Here is an 18,478-nt window from a genome sequence, read left to right as displayed (position 1 = left end):
GTCATTTCCTACTTGTGACATTGGGCAGGGTCCACAATCCCTCTGAGCCATCACCTTTCTTGCATGTAAAATGAAATCATACCACCCACTCAAGGGGCTGTTGAGAAGATTAATGAGATTGTGTATACAAAATTCCAGCCACCATAGATGCCAGTTTGCTTTTCCTCCCTTGCTTCTGTTTTAACATTGCAGATAATTTACACTAACAGGTGATCAAGGACTAGACCTAAGGCTCCTTCCAAGAGACTAGCCCACCTCACAGACCTTGAAGAGAGAGTGTAATTCACTGCAGCGGACTTGCTCCCACTTATTCCTGCTAAACAAATTCCTGGAGAGGTTTGAATAGACATTGGAGACAGTCAGTGGTACTTATCCTTATGCAGTGCTGTCAGATGAATTTTTCTATCTGATGCAGATTGGTCCAAGGCCAGCTTCTTGACCTCAGGTTGCAAGTGGTGACTAGGAGCAGTTGTTCGTGACAACTTGTGTTTTTGCACATGGCTCACAACCAAGGGTAAAACAGCCTCCAGACTGTATATCCCAGAAATAAATCTAGGTATTTCTACTCAGACTAATTTTTCTCTAAGGGGACACTGGAGCTTTTCTGGGACTGAGCCACCCATCTGGCCTCATTTCAGGAAAGGCAAAAGGCCTCATGCTGAGTGCTTACTCAACACCTAAGACAGCCAAGGCAAATAGACTTAACGTGCTTGACAACTAATCTACTGGTGGTGACTGCCTCGCTAGATGGCTGTAGAATTCCCAGTCCTCTTCTAGGCTCAGCATAAATTGTGTGCCTCGATCAGTGATGATGTCTCCCATACGTACTGTGGAGGGTTGTCAAGGCACACATGACAGAATTGGAAACCTCATTATCTGGGGAGCCTCAAAGTTCCACTTTAGTTCAATAAGGACACTGGCTATTATTCAAGAACCGGTCTGGCCGGGCGCGGTGGCTCAAGCCTGTAATCCCAGCACTTTGGGAGGCCGAGACGGGCGGATCACGAGGTCAGGGGATCGAGACCATCCTGGCTAACACGGTGAAACCCCGTCTCTACTAAAAAATACAAAAAACTAGCCGGGCAAGGTGGCGGGCGCCTGTAGTCCCAGCTACTCGGGAGGCCGAGGCAGGAGAATGGCGTAAACCCGGGAGGCGGAGCTTGCAGTGAGCTGAGATCCGGCCACTGCACTCCAGCCTGGGCGACAGAGCGAGACTCCGTCTCAAAAAAAAAAAAAAAAAAAAAGAACCGGTCTTAGCCACACACACAAACCATAGTGTCATGACTGAGTAACTCCTTGAGCTGGGTGACAACACCATGAACACAATATACAAAAACAACCTCAATTTTTTATCAGTGCCTCAAAAGCTTCCAGACCCACTAATAATTTTGAATGTCACTAGGGATATGTGTTCTGCATACTATCTACTCCCTCACAACCTGGTGATTCTGGGAACTCAGGGACTTTCCTAGCATCACTTGAAATCACTGAAAGCCAAGGCTAACCCTGGTGCTTTTATCATCACTTCCAGCAGCCTCCCTCAGGTAGGAACACACTGGAGTACAAAAGAAAACAAAATGTACTGTTCCTGACAGAAATCCCAGGACTTTGAAATATTTAGATTTTTTAATCCCAAAGACCACCTGTCTTCTAGCCTGCTGCCTGAGCTATTGATCTTCTGCCAGGTACATGTATTCATGATCAGTCAAAGATGTCATCCCATGGAGAATTTAATGAAAGAAATCTACAGAAGGGCTCCATCTACCCATCTATTGTCTTTCCTCCTTGTCCAGAGGAGAAGCAAGGATGCACATCTGTGCAGCGAGCACCAGGTGTTAAATAAAATCATTATCTAAAACCAATACCTTCCCATGGACTCCAAGATTGCAGTATTAGCACAAGTGAACTATAATTTATACCAAACAAGGATTCCTGTAAAACATAACTAGCCAGAATCATGAAGAGTGATAAAAGATCTTTTTATTATGGCCACATTGAGTACATATTAGACTGCTCAGATGTTTCTGATCATGATTCCATTAGGCTATTACATAATCTGAATGTTGGGTGATATTGCTATTCTTGCTCTCCTGACTCATCAAAAACTATACAGTGCCAGCCCCACCATGAAGACATCAACCTGATACCCATGTCAGAAAGTATGTGTTTCACTTTACCTTGGCAGAATCTTGGGACACAGAGGTCTGTCTGTGTCCTTTGAACAAGTGGAGTTCTGGATTGGAAACAACCCCAGTTCTCCATCTCGCCCACTGTCTCTAATTCTATGCTTTTCACATGTTTTTAATCTGGTAACTCTTTTTGCTTTGTCTTTCAAGTGAAATTTTACCAAGAATCCGTTTGTCGTTGTTGTTTTTGTTTTCCAGTACTGCCATAACAAAGTACTACAAATTAGGTGGCCTAAACAACAGAAATGTATTGTCTCACAGTTCTGGAGGACAGCAGTCTGAGATCCAGGTGTTGGAGGACTGATTCCTCTGGAGGGCTGTGAGGGAGAATTTGTTCCATGGCTTTCTCCTAGTTTCTGTGGTTTGCCAGCAATCTTTGGCTTTTCTTGGTTTGTGAAATCATCACCCTATCTCTGTCTTGTAGTTTCTATGGTGTACTCTGTGTGTCTGTGTGTGTGTCTGTCTCTGTGCTCAAATTGCTCCTTTTTCTAAGGAGTCGAGACATATTGGATTGAGATCCTTCCTAATGACCTCACTTTCATTCGATGTTCTACAAAGACCCTCTTTCATAAGCACCAGAGGTTCGGACTTCCATATTTCGAGGGGAACACACTTCAACCCGTAACAAATCTCTATTATAAAACATAAAAGTGAAGCTGTTTCCCTTAAAATGGGATGGGAAACTAAAGCCCTTTCTCTCTCTTTCATTCTTCCCCCTTTTTCTCTCTTGACATTTCTCTAAAATGCTCTGGGCTACTTAAAACATAGTTTTTAAAATCAGCTCTCCAATAAAAATGATATGCAACAATAAAATATTTTAGCAGTTGTCAGAGGTCTAGTATGAGTTAAGTCTTGCATTTACCAATTTAATATTAACTCCAGTCTTAAGGAACCAGTCTTGTGACTTATTGCACTGCAGAGGGCAACTCCTTTAAAAGAGCACAGGAAGGCTGTGAGGGCCTCAGGTGGGGCAGGGTGGGGGGTGGGGTTTGTAAGGGAACTCTCTCTGAGGATTGTCTCTGTTGAATCTGACTGTATCACTGGAGAGAACAAGGTTTTATCCATCAAACCCTCACTGACAACTCATAAAGTGTTGGTGTCACTTCCTTGGGGAAGCCAAACCTCCTGTGGGCCATTAACACAGACCATCAGAACCTCAATGAGATGCACGGGTGAGCCAAGAACAGATTTATTTACTGGTCCTCTTCTTTCCTCATGCTGCCAGATCAAGTACCTTCCCAATTACAAAACCAGAAAGTCAATTCCAAACTCCCTGCATTTTAATTCCTGAAGAACTCAGCTATTCAGTTACCCGCTACATACACAGAATTTGTCGATTTTGAAAACTGGCAAGACTGAAAAGTATATTGTTCACCTTGGAGCAGCAAAAATCAGGTAGGGAAAACCTGTTAGCTCCAGAAGAGCACCCATTATCAAGGAGGCCCCCACACTCCCAATGTCCCTCTCCTTCACAGTCACATCCTGTGTCTGCATTGCTCTTCAGGCACATTGGTTTCTATTAATTTCTTCATGAAAGCACTGGGGAAGTATCCTTATTTTTTGACTGTTGAGAAATCTGTATTAATGCCATTGACAAGGATAGACCAGAAGGGTTCTTCTACCAGAATCCCAGAACACAATCACAAATACCTTTCCAAATGCTTTGCAATCCATCCCAATCATATTAGCAGATAAACTGATTGTCCCATAAGTTCTGCTTTAATGAGGCATACGTGTTCCTAAGAAATAATGCAGTAAAAGCCACAAGACTTAGGGAAAAAATGGGTCAGGGGAACAACACTCAAATGCTTCAACAGCAATATTTAAAAATAGAGATCTATTAAAATGATGTAATATATTTATACATATTAGATGGTTAAGAAGTACATATATACTACAATAAATGGGGCATTTTACTTTGAAAAGTATCTGCAGTTTACTTGTGGAAATTCGCAACAGAAGGATTGCAGACTATGAGTTACTGTGAAGTAGAAGAAAAGTTGTCTGAAATTTGACGGAAAATTGTTCCCTAATATTCCCAAATTGTTATGTTCAGGTTGTTTCCTAATATATCAATCATATTGGGACAAATTCACGTTTCAAAGCAAGCATGCTAGCAGAACTGATGGTACTTGAAGCCATATCTTTAATTTACACCATCATCAGAGAAAAAAATCAGACCAGCTTCTTCAAGCACTCCCAGCCTCTACCTTCAGATATCCCTTTCCATAGTAATCTTCATTTCCAGCCTTATTTTCAGCACCTGCTGCCCTCTGCTCCCCCAAATCATTCTAAGGCCAGGAAGCAAACCATCTGAGAGATGCAAAGTAACTAACAGTAAACTGTAGAAAAGTCCTCGGAGTGGAAACTGGATTTGGTTCTCCACTTTGTACATACATTTGACTAGCTGGCTACAAAGCTGGTAGCAGAACAACTTCATCAAACTTTTGCAGGGGTTTCAAAAATTGTTAGGTTCATTTCTGGGCTGCCTCCGAAGAAAAGAAACATGCTTGAGATGTTGTTCTGAGCTACTCTCCTCAAAGCTCTCTGGAGTATGTACCTTGGGTTTCTGCTCACTTGCATCTTGATCTTCCCTCCTTTTCTGGAACAAGGCTAATATCCCTGTCTCTTCCTTGCTCATCCTTTGCACTCTGCTCCTGACAATGTAGAATGTACCTCTCTCCGTAGCCTTGCTGGGAGCCATGCCAGGCCACACCCCAGCATATCTTGTTGACTTTGTCAAAGTTCCATTTTCACAAGGCATCTGCTAGAATGCCAGTCCTTCTTGCCTCACAATTAACTCAAATTATTTGCTGGTCTACTCCACCCAAAAGTGCATCTGCCTCGGTGAACCAACAGTAAGATTACTGAACGGGACATTTCTTTTTGGTCATGATTCCGCAAGAAGTTCAATTTTTCAGCCTGCATCATTTTCAGAATATTGTGGGAACTCACTGCATTATTTGAATGGAGTCAATTTAGTAACTGCCTTGTAAAAGAAATGGCATATTCATTCTTTCCAAATAATATAACTGTGATGCTATTTTGTAATTTCTGATTATATTAAGATATTAGCATATTTGTTGCAAATAAACTAAAGTGTTATTTTTATTAGTAGTTTGGCTTTAATTAATGTTTGGTAGTACGAATAATTTTAGAATTAAACCATGAACGGGTTTGAATCAGCAGCCTAATCTTCACATTCTAAAATAACTTTAAATGAATGAGTGCATAAAGGAGGCAGATTCATCTTGACGTGTATGAAGGAGCTGACATAGGCACTTTCTTTGTTTCTTCTTTAGTGTCACGTGTGAAACAAATTGACTCTCTTGATAGCCATATGGTGCATTTAGGGCTCCAGTTGTTTTCTTGCATTATAAATCTGTGCTTGTCCTAACTAAATTTCTACTTTCTCCATATTTTATTGACAACAATCTGTTTGAGCTGAGGTTCAGTTTGGCTATTGAGACTGATTGCCAAAAAGTGAATTTGCCACCAGAAATTCAATTATAAAAAACAATATTAATAAAACTAGACAGCTGCCCCTCTGTATTTTAAAGCAGTAAAAACATTATTTGGCTTCTCATTTACATGGCAGATCTGATTCATCATGTTAACATAGTTTAACAGAAGAAGAAATATTTCACATAGATAGCAGTGTGCAAAGCAGTCACTTCTAGAAAGAACATAATAATATTTTTAAAAAGAAAATACAATATGGAATCAATGAATGGAATCATAACAATGACATTTACAGTATCACATAGAAAATTATGATTCTTTGTAAGTAAAACAAAGTGAAAATTAAAATGCACTTATATTTAAAATTAAAAAGATTAAAGAAACTGGCTTCTTGGAAAGAGCATCATATATTTAAAAACTAAAATAAAGAGTGCAATTAAAAATAATTCAAAACATTTTCAGGGACAAAAAAAGGAAATATTTAACATTTATTATAATACTTGAGTTTTCCTTCCTTCATGAAAAGAGTGCTGAAAATCATTTTTAAAAATTTTAGTTCTAAATAAAATAGATTCAAGAGTTTTTAAAGTTCACTGAAAATTGCTTTGGAATTGGAGAAAATAACATTTAATGATTTATAGCTTTTAGGAGAGATAGGACACAAGTCAATGACTTGAAGAAATGGAAAGAATGAAGACTCAGGAAATAACACAGAGAATGAAAAAGATAAGAATATTCCACAGAGAAGTTAGAAAATATAAGTGTAGTTTTGGGGACTCCGATTAGGCCAAATGGCATTAGAGTTTGTTTTTTACAAAAACTCTAAAAGGAGCTTAAAATGGTTTATTTTTCCACAATGCAGGAGTGATAAGACACAGTTTTAAGTGTTTTAAGTGTCTGTGTGTGTGTGTATGCATATATGTGTGTGCATGTGTATGCATATATATTTTGGTATGTAACCACACGTGTTCATGCAAGGATATGCCTGGGTATGCATGTGCATATTTATGTGTATAAACACTATGGTGACTCTAAATGCTTTGATCCTCTGTATCATATATTTCTCAAGTTAAGAAAAGGGTATTCGCCATCCTGCTCATTGGAAGGTGCAGCTGAGGTGATGTTTTCTTCTATTATTTTCCTTTCAGCTTCTTGCTCCAATTCTTCTATCTCCTGCAGGCGTTTTTCCAATAACTCAGCCTGCCTCTTCTGTTTATTTTTCAGTTTTTTCTTTTTGTTTTTTAGATATTTTTCCCATAGGTTTCTTCTGCGGAGCCGTACTCAGTGCAGACCCTGAAGGAGGTGGAATACCTGCTTTCTGCCACTCAGTGGTCTCAGCTGCCGTTCTTCTCACATATGCATCATCCATACACATCAAGATGTTTTGCGGCTTTATGTCAGGATGAATAATCTTGGTCTTACTGTGTAAATCTAACCCTTGAAGGAACCATCGAATGATTCTCTTCACACAACGTACTGGGAGGCCTTGATAGTTGGACTTGATGATCCACTTGAGGAGATGGTGGCCAAGCACTTCAAAGACCATGCACACGTGTATCCCATTCACGCCTGAAATCTTGAAGCCGTCAATGAGCTGGATCACCATGTCTTTGTTTGGGTCACTGGGATCACTTTCCTGAACACATTTGAGCAATTTTATTTCATCCTAGGCTGTGTCTGTATAATGCCGAGCACTTTTGACAACTTTCATTGCAACAAATCTTTTTCCCTACATATCCCAACACAGCCAGACAGTAGAGAAGTGCCCCCGACCAAGCTTTCTAATAACATGATACCAGCCATTGACGAGGCCTGCAATTTTCACTGGATGATAGCCACCTTTGCAGTAGTCCGCAGGGTCCTCTTGCTCCTTATCATCTGATCCAGGATCTCCTCCTTTGGCTCTGGTGGTGTGGGATCTGCCAAAATTGGCGGTGGCAGTGGTGCTGGTGGCGGGGAAGGAGGAGGAACTAATGGAGCTTTCTGTTGAGGCTCCGGATTTTTTGGGTGTTTCTCTCTTTTCGGCCTCCGCTTTTGGGCCTAAATGGGAAGCACTATCCTGGAGCTCATTCCAACGCGGCGGAAGCGGGCCTAGGGGCTTCGCGAAGGCGGCGGCTAAGCGTGAGGGTGAGGAGACCCGCCGGGCTGTGGCTTCCACTGGCTCAAACGGCCGGGAGGAGGTAAGAACTGCGCCTGCGCCGCCGCCGCCGCCGCCGCCGCCGCCGCCGCCGCCGCCGCCGCCGCTCTGGCAGACCGCGAATACTGCCCAGAGGTGAAACTAAAAACAGCAGGATTAGAGGCAGCGGGCGAGGCAGAGACCGCAAAGGGAAATGGTGAAGCTGAGGACCAGGAAGAGAAAGAAGACCCTGAGAAAGAAAACATTGAAAAAGAAGATGATGTAGATCAGCAACTTGCGAACATAGACCCGAGGTGGATAGAATCACCTAAAACCAATGGCCATCTTGAAAATGGCCCATTCTCACTGGAGCAGCAACTGGACGATGAAGAGGATAATGAAGAAGACTGCCCAAATCCTTAGGAATATAATCTTGATGAGCCAAATGCAGAAAGTGATTACACATACAGCAGCTCCTATGAACAATTCAACAGTGAATTGCCAAATGGACGGCATAAAATTCCCGAGTCACAGTTTCCAGAGTTTTCCACCCAGTTGTTCTCTGGATCCTTAGAACCTGTGGCCTGCGGCTCTGTGCTTTCTGAGGGATCACCACTTACTGAGCAAAGGGAAAGCAGTCCGTCCCATGACAAAAGCAGGACGGTTTCAGCCTGCAGTACTGGGGATTTGCCAAAAGCCAAAACCCAGGAGGCTGACTTGTTGGTGAACCCCCTGGATCCACGAAATGCTGATAAAATTAGAGTAGAAATTGCTGACCTGGGAAATGCTTGTTGGGTGCATAAACACTTCACGGAAAACATCCAGATGCGTCAGCACCGTTCCGTAGAGGTTTTAATAGGAACGGGATACAGCACCCCTGCGGACATCTGGAGCACGGCATGTATGGCATTTGAGCTGGCAACGGGCGATTATTTGTTTGAACCACATTCTGGGGAAGACTATTCCAGAGACGAAGATCACATAGCATTGATCATTGAACTGCGGGGGAAAGTCCCTCGAAAATACGCTATGTTGGGGAAATGTTTCAAGGAGTTTTTCACCAGAAAAGGAGAACTGGGACATGACCATGCCGAAGCCCTGATGCCCTTTTGATGTACTTGTGGAGAAGTATGGCTGGCCCCATGAAGATACTGCACAGTTTACAGATTTCCTGATCCCGATGTTAGAGATGGTTCCCGAAAAAACGAGCCTCAGCTGGCTAATGCCTTCGGCATCCTTGGTTGAATTCTTAGCACATTCTACCAATGTTGCATTCTGAGCTAGCAAATGTTCCCAGCGCATTGGACCTAAACGGTGACTCTCATTCTTTAACAGGATTGCAAGTGAACTGGCTTCACCCTCAGACCTTTGTTTTGCTTTGAAGTACTGTTGTTTGACATTTTGCTTTTTGTGCACTGTGATCCTGGGGAAGGGTAGTCTTTTGTCTTCACCTTAGTAGTTTACTGACCATTTTCTTCTGGAAACAATAACATGTCTGTAAGCATTGTTTCTTGTGTTGTGTGGCATTCAAATGTGTGTGTGTGTGTGTGTGTTTTAATGAGAAATACTTTCCCCTTTGTGTTTTGGCAGGGTTTGTAACCATGAAAAAAAAAAATTTAACTGAGTACTATATAATTTACAATCTTAAAAAATTATCAAGTTGGAACCAAGAAATGGCAAGGAAATGTGCAATGTTATCTTCTGGCAAAGGGACATCATTCCTGTATTATAGTGTATGTGTAATCACACCCTGTAAATGTTACTTTCCATTAAACATGGGAGGGGGGGCTCAAATTTCAAAAAAGCTACCAAATCTTGAGTGCTATGTAGCCTACATCACATAGCCGACTTTAACTGCTCCAAGGAGTTGTGCAAACTTTTCATTCCATAACAGTCCTTTCATATTTGATTTTAAACAAAGTGACTCCGGGTTTTTTTTTTTTCTTTTCTGTTTTTTGTTGTTGTTTTTTTTTATTTTTTATTATTATTATACTTTAAGTTCTAGGGTACATGTGCATAACATGCAGGTTTGTTACATATGTATACTTGTGCCATGTTGCTGTGCTGCATTCATCAACTCGTCAGCACCCATCAACTGGTCATTTACATCAGGTATAACTCCCAATGCAATCCCTCCCCCCTCCCCCCTCCCCCCTCCCCCCTCCCCCCTCCCCCCTCCCCATGATAGGCCCCGGTGTGTGATGTTCCCCTTCCCAAGTCCAAGGGATCTCATTGTTCAGTTCCCACCTATGAGTGAGAACATGCGGTGTTTGGTTTTCTGTTCTTGTGATAGTTTGCTAAGAATGATGGTTTCCAGCTGCATCCATGTCCCTACAAAGGACACAAACTCATCCTTTTTTATGGCTGCATAGTATTCCATGGTGTATATGTGCCACATTTTCTTAATCCAATCTGTCACTGATGGACATTTGGGTTGATTCCGAGTCTTTGCTATTGTGAATAGTGCCGCAATAAACATACATGTGCATGTGTCTTTATAGCAGCATGATTTATAATCCTTTGGGTATATACCCAGTAATGGGATGGCTGGGTCATATGGTACATCTAGTTCTAGATCCTTGAGGAATCGCCATACTGTTTTCCATAATGGTTGAACTAGTTTACAATCCCACCAACAGTGTAAAAGTGTTCCTATTTCTCCACATCCTCTCCAGCACCTGTTGTTTCCTGACTTTTTAATGATTGCCATTCTAACTGGTGTGAGATGGTATCTCATTGTGGTTTTGATTTGCATTTCTCTGATGACCAGTGATGATGAGCATTTTTTCATGTGTCTGTTGGCTGTATGAATGTCTTCTTTTGAGAAATGTCTGTTCATATCCTTTGCCCACTTTTTGATGGGGTTGTTTGTTTTTTTCTTGTAAATTTGTTTGAGTTCTTTGTAGGTTCTGGATATTAGCCCTTTGTCAGATGAGTAGATTGTAAAAATTTTCTCCCATTCTGTAGGTTGCCTGTTCACTCTGATGGTAGTTTCTTTTGCTGTGCAGAAGCTCTTTAGTTTAATGAGATCCCATTTGTCAATTTTGGCTTTTGCTGCCGTTGCTTTTGGTGTTTTAGACATGAAGTCTTTGCCCATGCCTATGTCCTGAATGGTACTACCTAGGTTTTCCTCTAGGGTTTTTATGGTATTAGGTCTAACATTTAAGTCTCTAATCCATCTTGAATTAATTTTTGTATAAGGAGTAAGGAAAGGATCCAGTTTCAGCTTTCTACTTATGGCTAGCCAATTTTCCCAGCACCGTTTATTAAATAGGGAATCCTTTCCCCATTTCTTGTTTCTCTCAGGTTTGTCAAAGATCAGATGGCTGTAGATGTGTGGTATTATTTCTGAGGACTCTGTTCTGTTCCATTGGTCTATATCTCTGTTTTGGTACCAGTACCATGCTGTTTTGGTTACTGTAGCCTTGTAGTATAGTTTGAAGTCAGGTAGCGTGATGCCTCCAGCTTTGTTCTTTTGACTTAGGATTGTCTTGGAGATGCGGCCTCTTTTTTGGTTCCATATGAACTTTAAAGCAGTTTTTTCCAATTCTGTGAAGAAACTCGTTGGTAGCTTGATGGGGATGGCATTGAATCTATAAATAACCTTGGGCAGTATGGCCATTTTCACGATATTGATTCTTCCTATCCATGAGCATGGTATGTTCTTCCATTTGTTTGTGTCCTCTTTTATTTCACTGGTGACTCCAGGTTGTAAGATACCATTCTCTATATGGCACTTTAAAGGAAGAAAAGATATGCTTCTCATTCTAAAATATGCATTATAATTTAGCAGTCCCATTTGTATTTTTGCATATTTTTAAAAGTATTTTTAAAGAAAAATGTAAAATGTAAAGACTTAGTACCATATCATATTGCCTCCTCTGGGCACTGTAAGTTAAGCTCTACATAGATTAAATATGAAAAGAGAAGCGTGTTCATTGTGTGGAATTAAAAAATACATATATTTTTGGAAAAGCATGATCATGCTTGTCTAGAACACAAGGTATGATATATACAATTTGCAGTGCAATGGGCAGAATACTCCTCACAGCTCAAAGGTAACAGTGATCACATTCATTCCATAGGTAGCTTTATGTGTGGCTACAACAAATTTTAGTAGCTTTTTTATTGTCTTTCCATGAAATGACGTTGAGAAAATGATTTTCCCTTTGCAGGTTGCACAGTTTTGTTTATGCATTTCCTTAAAATTAATTGTAGAATCCAAGACACAAACCACAGTAGGCAATGCATTTTTAGAATGTAATACATAGAGGTATATTTAGCCTCTTTTAGAAGTCAGTGGATTGAATGTCTTTTTATTTTAAATTTTACATACATTAAGGTGCCTCATTTTTTTACTTTGTCCATTAACATTTATTCATGTGCCTTTGCAATAACTAGATTGTGAAAAGCTAACGAGTGTTGTAACAATAATCCATTTTTGAGGTGCTTGCAGTTGTCTTAAAAATTAAAGTGTTGGCCGGGTGTGGTGGCTCATACCTGTAATCCCAGTATTTTGGAAGGCCGAGGCGGTGGATCATGAGACTAGGAGAGCGAGACCATCCTGACTAACATGGTGAAACCCCATCTCTACTATAAATACAAAAACTTAGCCAGGCGTGGTGGTGGGCACCTGTAGTCCCAGCTACTTGGTGAGGCTGAGGCAGGAGAATGGCGTGAACCCGGGAAGTGGAGCCTGCAGTGAGCCGAGATCGTGCCACTGCGCTTCAGCCTGGGCGACACAGAGAGACTCCGTCTTAAAAATAAATAAATAAATAAATAAATAAATAAATAAATAAATAAATAAATTGTTTTGTTTTGTTTTGTTTCCAGAAAAAAAAAAAAAAAGAGTAAAGAGAAAGTAACCATAGGCTCTCTATTTTTTTTGTATTCAAGCAGGCAGAACACCCGAATGATTAAAACATGACTTTAGAGTCATACGCACCTGGGTTACAATTCTGACATTTCACTTCGACATCATATCAGGCAATTTCATTAATCTTCCCATGTCTCAATTTCTTCTTTATAAATTGAAAATAGTAGTAACTTCTTCATAAGACTGTTTTAAGGATTGAATGAAATCATGTATAAAGCCCTCAACATAGTGCCTTAGCACAGTGTATAATCAATACATGATATTCACTGTAATTAATTTTACTGATACATGTACCAGGAATGAAACCAAAAAAAAGACACACCAGAAAGTCCAGCAAAAAAAAAAAAAAAAAAAAAAAAAATGGAAGACAGGAGGAGAGAATTGAGAATTGATTGACCAATATCTGTCATAGTTCAAAAGACTTATGCAAGAGGAACCAAAAGCCTCCACTAATCCATGTCTGCTCTCTTCTCAGCAAGACTGTGACTACACAGTCAACTCAGAGGATGGGAATAGTGAGGTTCCACAATAAATTTCATACTAAAACGCACTGCCTGGTAGCAGAAACATTAGCTGATAATGATGAATACAATAGCCTAGCATTTAACCGAGATATTTAAAGCAGCACATGACATTTTCATAACTACCCTTCACTAGCAGTCTAAAAACAAAGAATAAAAAGCTTCTCTTTGATCAAACCATGTTCCAAAATGAAATAAATCCCTTGGTTTTATGTGTATGAGTATATTTACCCTGAAAATCTATACATATATTCACAAATACATGCACAGAGCAACGTAGTACATGTAGCTGTGTAAGAATAAATGGCTTTAAAACATATCAGCAAATCAACAACTGAATCATTAAACTGACAGGAAACCTTGTTCAAGATTCCCATGTCATTCTGCAAAGAATGTACTGGATCTGACTAGAATGCATTAAGAGACCAGGGTGTTTGGAGTTTGAAAAACATCTTTAAAGGAAAAGAAAGAGAAGTATGATTGTTAGAAAAGGAAGCAGATGTTCTCACCAGAATAAAAAATCAAATTATGAACACTTGAGCTTTACAACAGCTTTAAATAAGCCTCTGTGGTGAGGCATAAGAACTTTAAACTTTAATGAAAGCAAAAATCATTTCATCATACTGATGGTATAGAGTATTTCTTTTTCTTTTCATGTTTTCTTCTTTATTCTTAGTTCTTTTCCATTTTTTTATTCCTTGTGACCTGGTATTTGCTTCTGTTATAAATTAGGACTGTGCTAGCAAAAGGAAATGGACCAAGGAGGCATTTATCTGAATAATTCAGGCAGAAACAATTTATACTTGAAGTAGCAAGAAGTTTTAGACAAAGGAGAATTTTTGCTTGGATTAACCCTCGACCTGGTTCAACTTCAGACATAAAATAATGATGATACCCGTGGTGCTGTAACTTTGATTCATCCAGTGTACTGAACAGTCTGCCCGTTGCTTTGGGACCCTGTTGTGATAATGCCAGCATTATCATGCATGTGAATGCTTACTTTTGAACACCGTTACTCAATTCTCATATCCTGAAAAACTTAGTGAGGGAAAACTGCATGCATTCAACATTTATAAACGCTGATAAGCTCAGTTTCTAAATACTGGCATGAGTGTGGACTGGAAGGGCTGTCATCGGAGGCCCTGCCTTATGAGAACATCATGCCTAGTATTTCGACAACCTGCCGATAGACTGAGAGTGATGGATCTACAGCAGGCTGAAGACTTCTGAATTAGCATTCAGGCCTTTCTCTCCGCTCACAGTGGAGACAGGAGAAAAGGAAAAAAAAAGAAGGATTAGATCTTTTCTCCTTGCCCCTGTAGTTTTCTTCCGACAGTAGACCTCTATTGATGGGAATGGACCTGATACGCAGAATAAGAGAGTGGGGTGTGCCTTTGTTGGCATGTTGTCTGAAATGACCTCAGCAAAGAATGCTGTGGAAAAGAAATGGTGATTCTAAAGAAAAGGCATTTGTAACTTTTTAAAATAGATTTTACTTTAACTTCTGGAATAGATGTGCTGAACATGCAGGTTTGTTATACAGGTATGCATGTGCCATGGTGGTTTCCTGCACCTATCAACCCCCTCATCTAGGTTTTAAGCCCCGCATGCATTAGGTATTTGTCCTAATGCTCTCCCTCCCCTTACCCCTCACCCCCCTCCCTGACATGCACAGGTGTGTCATGTTTCCCTCCCTGTGTCCATGTGTTCTCATTGTTCAACTCCCACTTATGAGTGAGAACATGCAGTGTTTGGTTTTCTGTTCCTGTGTTAGTTTTCTTTTAAAATATTTGAAAGATGAAATATTAAGAGAAAAGAAAATTATTTTATGGAGATGTTTCTCCAATAGGCAAATTAGTTTAGAAGGAAAATTAATGACATCTAACCAGAGAAATCAACTCAGTGGACTGCATCAAATCGGCTCTCAGTGCAGCTAAAGCAAAGCAGGCAGAAAAAGGCAGAGAAGCAGCTTCTTGGGTCTGGGTCTACTGGTACCAGCGGCCCCTTGCTGGGGTAGATGGGGCTCCCAGGACTTGCCTCGGCACTGTCAGCCCTCTTTTTTTTTTTTTTTTTTTTTTTTGGAGACAGAGTTTCTCTCTGTCACCCAGGCTGGAGTGCAGTGGCACGATCTCGGTCACTGCAAGCTCGCCTCCCGGGTTCATGCCATTCTGCCATTCTCCTGCCTCAGCCTCCCAAGTGGCTGGGATTGCAGGTACCTGCCACCATGCCCAGCTAATTTTTTTGTATTTTTAGTAGAGACGGGGTTTCACTGTCTTAGCCAGGATGGTCTCGATCTCCTGACCTCGTGATCTACCCGCCTCAGCCTCCCAAAGTGCTGGGATTACAGGTGTGAGCCACCACCCCAGCCCCAGCCCCCTTTCTTTGAGGCTTTTGGATGTGGACTGAGCCACTCCAGGCTTCTCTTCTTCACCAGCTTGCAGATGACCTATTGTGGGACTTTGCCTTATAATCGTGTGAGCCAAGTCTCCCTAATAAACTCTCTTTTGTATATACATTTATCCTATTGGGTCCGTCCCTCTGGAGAACTCTGGGTAATACAAGGACTTTTAAAGAAATAGATGTGCATTAGAGATGAGAAAGAATGGAAATCACTAAATGAAGCCATTTACTCTTACTGTTTAGCTTTGGAAAAGTAGTTCAAGGAAAAAGTTTTAGATTTCTCTTCTTTAGCACAACAAAGATCATATTAGGAAAACCGGACTCAGACTGACTTTTTCAACCTTATTGAGATAACATTGACAAACAAAAATTGTATATATTCAAGGTTACAATGTGATGTTTTGATATATGTACACACTATGAAATGACTGGCACACTTAAGCTATTAACACATCTAGGCCAGGTGCAGTGGCTCAGAACTGTAACTCCAGCACTTTGGGAGGCCAAAGCAGGTGGATCACCTGAGGTCAAGAGTTTGAGACCAGCCTGGCCAACATGGTGAAATCCCAACTCTACTAAAAATACAAAATTTTAGCCAGACATGGTGGTGTGCACCTGTAACCCCAGCTATTCAGGAGGCTGAGGCAGGAGAATTGTTTGAACTCAGGAGGTAGAGGTTGCAGTGGGCCAAGATCATGCCACTGCACTCCAGCCTGGGTAACAGAGCAAGACTCTGTCAAAAAAAAAAAAAATCCATTCCCTCACATAGTTACCATTAGTGTGTGTGTGTGATGAGAACACTTAAGATCTACTCTCTTGGCAAATTTCAAATGGGCAATATTAACTGTAGTCAACATGCTATACATTAGGTCTCCAGAGCTTATTCATTTTATAACTGCAGGGGGGCTGCAAACAGCTGAAGTCAGGGCATGGGATACCCTTCTAGGGGCCAAGTCCAAGGGAGAATGTGGCAGGAGAGGACTTTGGGCTTTGGGAAGGAAGCAGACCATGAAACAGTTGAAGGTGGGAGAACGTGCCTATAGAATCCCTCCCTTAACTTTTCATATCTTCAGTAAAATTGCCATTTTCACCAGTTTACTTGTGGGAAATGATGAGGAATCAGAGATCTAACCAATCTAGAATACCTCAGCTATGCTTTATTTAGGGAGGCAAATTAATTTAGAAGGGAAATTAATAATACTTAACTTTCAAAAAATATAAGTGGAATCCACATAGGAATTTGAAACATAGTCATGCATTGCATAAGGACATTTTGGTTAATGACAAACCACATATGCAATGGTGGTTCCATGATATTATACTGCTGTATTTCACTTTTCTATGTTTAGATAAGTTTTGATACACAAATACTTACCATTGTGCTCCATCTGCCTACAGTATTCAGTACAGTAACTTGCTGTACACGCTTGTAGCCTAGAAGAAATAGCTTATGCCATATAGCCTAGGTGTATAGTTGGTGACACCATCTAGTTTTGTGTAAGTACACTTCATGTTGCCTACACAGCGAAAATCACCTGATGATGCCATTGTCAGAAGGTATGCCTATTGTTTAGCAATGAATGACTAGAGCATATTTGTATCTGCAAACTCAGGACAAAGAACTCTGTGGTGACATTAGTGCAAGGAATTTGCTGAAGTCTTGGGGAGTACTTAGGACTAGTATTCATTTTGAGCCAAGTATTCTAAACTTCTGAGAGATAAGGAGATCCCAGTGACATCTAGGGTATGTAAAGCTCATGCACAACAGCTGAGGTCTCCTCATAGCAGTACAGCTGAAAGTGCAAATGCAGGGGCATCCAACTGGACTCACTGTTCAGGTCCCCTCCTGCCCAAGCATTACTAGACCTCACTGCAGTTTTTAAGCATTGTGTTACCACTGTGTAATTTTGTTTTTTTAAATGAATAAGAAAGACACAACTCTGCCAAATGGCATTGTGAACAGAAGGGCTATTTCTCAGAGGGTAAGGAGTAAGTCCACATATGCCCTCAGTCAAGAGAAAGTGAAAAGAATTTTCAACTCAGAATTTCATATCCAGCCAAATTAAGTTTCATAAGCAAAGGAGAAATAAAATCCTTTACAGACAAGCAAATGCTGAGAGATTTCATTACCACCAGGCCTGCTCTGCAAGAGCTCCTGAAAGCACTAAATAGGGAAAGGAAAAACTGGTACCAGCCACTGCAAAAACATACCAAAATATGAAGATCAATGACACTTTGAAGAAACTGCATCAACTCATGTACAAAATAACTAAATAGCATCATGATGACAGCATCAAATTCACACATAACAATACTAACCTTAAATGAAAAGACGCAGACTGGCAAATTGGATAAGGAGTTAAGATCAATTGGTGTGTTGTATTCAGAAGACCCATCCTGTGTGCTGACACACATAGGCTCAAAATAAAGAGATGGAGGAAAAGTTGCTAAGCAAATGGAAAGCAAAAAAGCAGAAATTGCAATCATAGTCTCTGACAAAACAGACTTTAAAGCAACAAAGACCAAAAAAGACAAGGAAGGGCATTACATAATGGTAAAGGGAACAATTCAACAAGAAGAGCTAACTATTCTAAATATACACGCACCCAATAAAGAAGCACCCAGATTCACAAAACAAGTTCTTAGGGACCTACAAAGAGACTTAGACTCCCACACTATAATATTGGGAGATTTTGACACCCCACTGTCAGTATTAGATCAAAGAGACAGAAAATTAGCAAAGACATTCGGGACTTGAACTCAGCTCTGGATCAAGTGGATCTAGTAGATATCTCAGAACGCTGTACCCCAAAACAACAGAATATACATTCTTCTCAGTGCCACATGGCACTTATTCTAAAATTGACCATATAATTGGAAGTAAAACACTCCTCACGAAAAGTAAAGAAACCGAAAT

The 18,478-nt window shown here is 40.5% G+C and overlaps 1 protein-coding gene and 2 pseudogenes across 4 annotated transcripts in view; 2 read left to right on the top strand and 1 right to left on the bottom strand.

Moving 5' to 3' along the window:
- LOC105482223 (sodium/potassium transporting ATPase interacting 3) overlaps positions 1-18,478 on the top strand; it is a 656,509-nt gene that overhangs the window by 525,404 nt on the left and 112,627 nt on the right. The gene's annotated exons all lie outside the window — the stretch shown is intronic.
- On the bottom strand, positions 6,391-7,688 carry LOC139355776 (SRSF protein kinase 2 pseudogene; annotated as a pseudogene).
- On the top strand, positions 7,693-9,271 carry LOC105482305 (SRSF protein kinase 2 pseudogene; annotated as a pseudogene).

This window comes from Macaca nemestrina, chromosome 8, assembly GCF_043159975.1.
Source record: "Macaca nemestrina isolate mMacNem1 chromosome 8, mMacNem.hap1, whole genome shotgun sequence".
NCBI classification, from domain to species: Eukaryota; Metazoa; Chordata; class Mammalia; order Primates; family Cercopithecidae; genus Macaca; species Macaca nemestrina.
The sequence above is the reverse complement of the archived record's forward strand: the minus strand, read 5'-3'. Positions and strand labels throughout refer to the sequence as shown.